Consider the following 7961-nt stretch of genomic DNA (forward strand, 5'->3'; position numbering starts at 1 on the left):
TTTACCTGCTACTTGGAAGAAATACTCTAGGCTCATCCACAGTGTCATAGATGGGGCCAATGGCACTGGGCACCTTCAGCCTTCAGTGGCAAATCCTAGCATTCTGGGCAAGGTTAGGTCACAGGTGGCTGGAACAGGGCTGGAAGAGACTAAACCCTCCCTTAGAGGAGCGAGGGGGAAGCCTACCTTTCAGTGTCCCTTCTTCCTCACAGCAAAGGCATGTAAACCTGGCAAGCTTTGGCTTAAATCATTTCCACTATTGAAGCAGGTCCCTGATGGAGTCCTAAGAGGCCCCATTGGGGAATTGGAGCCTTTTGAGGGTGTATCCCAAGAGCTAGTATTTTACCTGATCTCTTTTGGGCTTTTTCTGCCTCATGGTACCTTAAAAGACATGCTCAGAAGATCTCGCTGAGAGGTTTGAGAATCCCCATCCGCCTATATAAACCTTTCTCATATATCTGGAGCCATTTGGAAAAAGACAAAACAGTGTTATTAGCTGGATCAAATAAAAGAGGGTAGAAGTTTGCAGGAGAAAAGGATTTGGCGTCTCCTGTTCATCAACATTCAAAAGAAAAATTTTTTTAAAGATAAGGTAGATTTGCAGGAATTCCAGGATATGACTCCCCCTTTTATATTTTTTAAATTGACCTTAAATATTTGCTGGGAACACTTTAATAATATCTTGACTTTAAAGATTATAAGAAATACCCGTAATTCGAAAGGTTTGACAAAATACAGTAAATGCTTTTGCTACATATGCAGGAATATTGTCAGTTTTAATCACATCAAGAAGTCCAATAGTAGAAAATGCATACAATGAGCTATATAACATGCTTAGCAGCCTCTCCTGTCCTAGCAGAGGCTACCATAAATCCAGAATAAGTATCCACTGAAACGTGGACATAGGACTGTTTGCCAAATGAAGGTATATGAGTAACATCCATTTGCCAAAGTTGTCCTGGTAGGAGTCCTTGAGGGTTAACTTCAAATGAAGGGACAGATTGTAGTATAGGACACCTTGGACAGGATTTACCAATCTGTCATTCTGCTTTCTGAAAAAGTTGAAACTGTTTACATAGGGCTGCAGCATTCTGGTGATGAATAGTATGAGACTGAATTGCTCGATCTGTCATGGTTGCTCCAAATAATTTTCTTTTGGGTAGCTTGATCAACAAGGGCATTCCCTTGTGCTAAAGTTACAGGGAGCATGGAGTGAGCTCTAATATGTCCTATAAAACATGGAGCTCTATGTTGACGTACAAGTCTTTGAAAAAGGAGAAACTGCTGAAATAGTTCATCAGCAGTTGTCCCTAAGACAGCAGTCTCTATAGTGGAAACAACCATAAGTAAATATTTGCTGTCTGTATACAGGTTAAAGGAGGAATATGGCAAATGCTGAAAAGCCATGATAATGGCATGTAATTCTAGTCTTTGAGCTGATTTCAAGGCAAATTATTTTAGTATAAATTTGTCCATCCATTATAAGCCTGCTATTCCTGAGCTAGACCCATCAGTAAAGACTGTAGGTGCTTCAGGAATGGGCTCATTAACAGTTGTTTTAGGAAATACAAATGTAGTAATTAATGAAAATTGAACTATTTTATTAGTTGGATAGTGAGAATCAATTTGGCCTCTAAAATTTGTAAAAGCAATTTGCCATTTAGTGAAAGTTTTCCAGAGCCATTGTAGTTGATCCTTTGAAAAAGGAAAAACAGTAATTTGAGGCTCAAAACCTATAAGCTGTAAGAGTTGCCTACACCCCTTGATAATCAAGGAGATGGCAAGATCAAGATACAAAGATAAAACTTTTTTAGAAGTAACAGCCAAATGAATCTATTCAGTAGGACCTGAAGCTTGCCACAATAGTCCCATTGGCGTGTAACTTGAGGGACAAATTAGTAAGGCAATTGATTCTTCAGAATTTATGCATTTTAGTTGTGCTTGTTGCAAGGCTTTTTCTACAAGCTTTAAAGCTTCTTGTCCCACAGCTCTAAGTAGCTGAGCAGAAGCTGGTTTAGCAGAGCCTCTAAAAATATCAAAAAGTGGTTTCAGTTCCCCAGTAGTTAATTTCAAGGAAGGTCTAAGCCAGTTAATGTCTCCTAACAGTTTCTGGAAATTATTTAAAGTTTACAAATGATCTGTCCTGATTTTTATTTTCTGTGGACAAATTTGTTGTCCCTCAACAATTTGTCCTAAATAAGAAAAAGGTAAAGATTGCTGTACTTTTTTAGGAACTATATAGTCCTGATTCTTTCAAAGAATATTCTAGTTGTTGTAAAATGATCAACACAGTGTCTTTATCTCGATGAGCGATAAGAATATTATGCATATATGGAGAAATAGCTTGAGAAACGTATTTTTGGCACAAGGTAGGACTGTTAGCCATACCTTGAAGAAAACTCTCACTGGTATTGCTCCATTGGAGCCTAGAAATTAAATAAAGGAACACTGAATGCAAAACACTTGCAATCGTGCAAGTTTAAAGGAATAGTAAATAAGTAATCCTTCAAGTCAATAATTACAAGGTGAAAATTCCATGGAATGGCAGCAGGAGAAGAGAGTCTAGCTGGAGAGGACCCATAACTTTCAGTCTTATTTATTGCTCTCAAATCTTGTAATAGTCTCCAGGTTCCTGATTTCCTTTTAATGACAAATATAGGCATATTCCATGGACTATTGGATGGTTCAGTGTGCCCAAGCTGTAACTGCTCTTGTACCAATAGAGCAGCTCTCCTAAGTTTCTCCTGAGAAAGGGGCCATTGGTCTACCCATACAGGATTATCTGATTTCCAAGTAATTGGGTCTGCACAATGCCTTACTGGGGTAGCAGGAGCTACCAAGGCCCTTATGCTAAATTTTGATATCCTAATCCACACCTTCTGGTATTGGGTGCCACTTCTATGGGAGTGAGAATTCCCTGCTGTTATTTCCCTAGTCCCTTAGTGGGCAAAAATCCCTGATCAAGCATCTGAGTACTGACTAAACTATTAGGACTGACAAGTAATGCTCCCATATTTTTTCAAAAGATCTCTACTCTACAAATTAACTGGCAATCCAGGGAGCACATAAGGCTGAAAAAATCCAGAATGACCTTAATCTTCCCAGAACTTTGTTGAGGGGATTTACTCTGCCCTATACCTTGTAATTCTGTGGCTGCTGCATGAATGGGCCAGGAAGGAGGCCAATGTGGCTTAGCAATAACAGATACATCAGCTCCAGTATCTAAAAGTCCTTTAAATTTACACCCTTGTATTGTTAGTTCCATTTAAGGGCATTCCTGACCTATTTTTTTAATCAATTGGAAAAATCAGAGGAGCCAAATCACCAATTTTCTTGGGGCCCTTTTGCAGGACATGGCCTGAGAAGCAGAATTAGCATGCTTATACTATTATTCTAACTGCCTGAATTAGCCATGAGACAAATTCCTGAAATGACTTATTAAGGCCCTGCTTAATTTTGCTCAATTACTTTGTTTTGCCTAACTGAGTATAACTTTACACATAACAAGACAATTTACATACAAAAAACACAAGTATAACATGTAACTTTGATTAATCTTAATATTTAAATTGCTATTTGGCTCCTAACTCTGAACATACCTCACAATGCACTAACCAAATCAGTAAGTCTTAAGGATCTACATTCTATTCTATTTAAATTTAAATGAGCGCTCCTTACAAGTTCTAAAAACATTTTATTTTTTCTAAATATTGGAGCCAGCATTTCCAATTTTGCATGCAAAAAACCCTTAATTTATGCCTTAAAAACAGACACATTTTAGACAACATTAAACAAAGACTAAACAGAGACAAGAATTAGATGAACCCAACAAACCAGAGAGAAACCCAGGATTTCAGAGCACATCCAGATTAGAAAGATGCCTGCCAGATATTAGTCTGGGCATTTTCAGACAGAGGGACTGAAGGATGTGACTAAACAAAATCTCCCCAAGAAAATTTGCTCTCGGCAGCTGCTGGGATATTTTCTATAGGCAGATCCAACACAGGTCCCCTGACTCAACCTCCAGGCAAAGAACAAGAAAGAAACAAAATAATAGTTCAGAAAACCACAGTCAGAACATTAAAAAAAATCAGAACATGACAGAAAAAGCTGCAATCTTCCTGTTACCTGAGTCTCCTTTCCATTCTCAAGAAAGTCCAACTTCCACAGCAAATAATTACCCCCAGAGAGACAAGCATAAGCAATCGCCTTCCAGCCATTTGAGGAAGAGCCTTTGCCCTAATATTATCTAATAAACCAAGTGAAAAAGGGGCAATAGGCCCATATTGAACACAAGCAAGTTTAAGCTTTTTCAGAGTTCTAAAAAGTACAGGTTTATGTTCTTGCACTAGTCTCCCTGTACCATCCTCCCTTTCTCCAACAGGAAAATGGGTAAAGCCATCATTTATTTTTTCCCCTACATTTTGAACCTGGTCTATAGATTGCTGGAGAGGGGATTTTCCAGATTTTGAGGTATAGACTCTGTAATCAGCCCAATAAGAGAACAGAGGAGCAGAGGGTTGAATGTAGGAAAAAGTTGAGGGCAGTGAAGGCCCCACGGCTAAGGCAACCATAGCCATGGATTTTTTTACCCCCCTGTCATCCTCAGACTCCCAAGTTATCCTCATATTTACATCCCTCTGTTTCCAGCTCACCCTGATATTCTTCAGACAACAATTTGTCTTCATACGGAAACATTTCTACATAAAGTTCCCTTATTTTTGACACTATCTGTCCCATAATCTTTTACTCCTGGCTACACTTTCCCCAAACACTTGCTTTTTTATTTTTTACTTTTTTTTAATAAATTTTTATTAATATTAATGAGATGACATTAATAAATCAGGGTACATATATTCAAAGAAAACATGTTTAGGTTATCTTGTCATTAAATTATGTTGCATACCCCTCGCCCAGAGTCAGATTGTCCTCCGTCACCCTCTATTTAGTTTTATCTGTGCCCCTCCCTCTCCCCCTAACTCTCTCCCTCCCTCCCTCCCTCCTGCGTCCTTTCTCACCCCACCCCTGGTAACCACCACACTCTTGTCCATGTCTCTTAGTCTCGTTTTTATGTTCCACCAATATATGGAATCATGTAGTTCTTGGTTTTTTTTGATTTACTTATTTCACTCCGTATCATGTTATCAAGATCCCACCATTTTGCTGTAAATGATCTGATGTCATCATTTCTTATGGCTGAGTAGTATTCCATAGTGTATATGTGCCACATCTTCTTTATCCAGTCTTCTATTGAAGGGCTTTTTGGTTGTTTCCATGTCTTGGCCACTGTGTACAATGCTGCAATGAACATGGGGCTACATGTGTCTTTACGTATCAATGTTTCTGAGGTTTGGGGGTATATACCCAGTAGAGGGATTGCTGAGTCATAAGGTAGTTCTATTTTCAGTTTTTTAAGGAACCATCATACTTTCCTCCATAATGGTTGTACTACTTTACAGTCCCACCAACAGCGGATGAGAGTTCTCTTTTCTCTGCAGCCTCTCCAACATTTGCTATTACCCGTCTCGTTGATAATAGCTAATCTAACAGGTGTGAGGTGGTATCTCATTGTAGTTTTGATTTGCATTTCTCTAATAACTAATGAAGATGAGCATCTTTTTATATATCTGTTGGCCATTTGTATTTCTTCCTAGGAGAAGTGTCTGTTCATGTCCTCTTCCCATTTTTTTATTGGGTTGTTTGTTTGTTTGTTGTTGAATTTTATGAGTTCTTTGTAAATTTTGGATATTAGGCCCTTATCTGAGCTGTTGTTTGAAAATATCAGTTCCCATTTAGTTCCCTGTTTATTTTGATATCAGTTTCTCTTGCTGAGCAAAAACTTTTAATTCTGATGTAGTCCCATTCATTTATCTTTGCCTTCACTTCTCTTGCCATTGGAGTCAAGTTCATAAAATGTTCTTTAAAACCCAGGTCCATGAGCTTAGTACCTATGTCTTCTTCTATGTACTTTATTGTTTCAGGTCTTATATTTAGGTCTTTGATCCATTTTGAATTAATTTTAGTACACGGGGACAGGCTGTAGTTGAGTTTCATTCTTTTGCATGTGGCTTTCCAGTTTTCCCAACACCATTTGTTGAAAAGGCTTTCTTTTCTCCATTGTGTGTTGTTGGCCCCTTTATCAAAGATTATTTGACCATATATATGTGGTTTTATTTCTGGGCTTTCTATTCTGTTCCATTGGTCTGAGTGTCTATTTTTCTGCCAATACCATGCTGTTTTGATTATTGTGGCCCTATAATATAGTTTAAAGTCAGGTATTGTAATGCCCCCAGCTTCATTCTTTTTCCTTAGGATTGCTTTGGCTATTTGGGGTTTTTTATAGTTCCATATAAATCTGATGATTTTTTTGTTCCATTTCTTTAAAAAATGTCATAGGAATTTTGATGGGAATTGCATTAAATTTATATATTACTTTGGATAATATGGCCATTTTAATTATATTTATTCTTCCTATCCAAGAACAAGGAATATTTTTCCATCTCATTGTGTCTTTTTCTATTTCTCTTAGCAATGCCTTGTAGTTTTCATTTTATAGGTCCTTTACATTCTTTGTTATGTTTATTCCTAGGTATTTTATTTTTTTGCAATCGTGAAGTGGATTATTTTTTTGAGTTTGTTTTCTAATATTTCATTGTTGGCATATAGAAAGACTATGGACTTTTGTATGTTAATTTTGTATCCTGCAACCTTACTGTATTGGTTTATTGTTTCTAGTAATCTTTTTGTGGAGTCCTTCGGGTTTTCGATGTATAGGATCATATCATCAGCAAAAAGTGATACTTTTACTTCTTCTTTTCTGATATGGATGCCTTTTATTTCTATGTCTTGTCTGATTGCTCTGGCCAGAACTTCTAGCACCACGTTAAATAAGAGTGGAGAGAGTGAACAACCCTGTTTTGTTCCTGATTTAAGGTGGAAAGTCCTCAGTTTTACGCCATTTAATATGATGTTGGCTGATGGTTTATCATAAATGGCCTTTATCATGTTGAGATATTTTCCTTCTATACCCATTTTGTTGAGAGTCTTAAACATAAAATTGTGTTGTATTTTATCTAAAGCCTTTTCTGCATCTATTGATAAGATCATGTGGTTTTTGTTCTTTGTTTTGTTGATATGGTGTATTACGTTAACCGTTTTACGTATGTTGAACCATCTTTGAGATTCTGGGATGAATCTCACTTGATCATGATGTATTATTTTTTTAATATGTTGTTGTATTCGATTTGCCAGTATTTTGTTTAGTATTTTAGCATCTGTATTCATTAGAAATATTGGTCTGTAGTTTTCTTTCTCTGTGCCATCCTTGCCAGGTTTTGGTATGAGGGTTATGTTGGCCTCATAAAATGTGTTTGAAAGTATTGCTTCTTCTTCAATTTTTTGGAAGACTTAGAATAGAATACGAACCAAGCCTTCTTTGAATGTTTGATAGAATTCACTAGTATAACCGTCTGGGCCTGGACTTTTATTTTTGGGGAGGTTTTTAAGAGTTTTTTCTATTTCCTCCCTGCTGATTGGTCTGTTTAGGCTTTCTGCTTCTTCATGACTCAGTCTAGGAAGGTTGTATTGTTCTAGGAATTTATCCATTTCTTCTAGATTGTTGGATTTGGTGTCATATAGTTTTTTATAATATTCTACAATAATTCTTTGTATATCTATGATGTCTGTGGTGATCTCTCCTCTTTCATTTTGGATTTTATTTATTTGAGTCCTGTGCCTTTATTCCTTGGTGAGTCTTGCCAAGGGTCTGTCAATTTTCTTGATCTTTTTAAAGAACCAGCTCCTTGTTTTAGTGATTTTTTCTATAGTTTTTCTGTTCTCTATTTCATTTATTTCTGCTCTGATTTTTATTATCTCCTTTCTTCGGCTGGTTTTGGGTTGTCTTTGCTCTTCTTTTTCTAGTTCCTTAACGTGTGAAGTTAAGTGGTTTACTTCGGCTCTCT

Source organism: Saccopteryx bilineata, unplaced genomic scaffold (genome assembly GCF_036850765.1).
Source record: "Saccopteryx bilineata isolate mSacBil1 unplaced genomic scaffold, mSacBil1_pri_phased_curated manual_scaffold_131, whole genome shotgun sequence".
NCBI classification, from domain to species: domain Eukaryota; kingdom Metazoa; phylum Chordata; class Mammalia; order Chiroptera; family Emballonuridae; genus Saccopteryx; species Saccopteryx bilineata.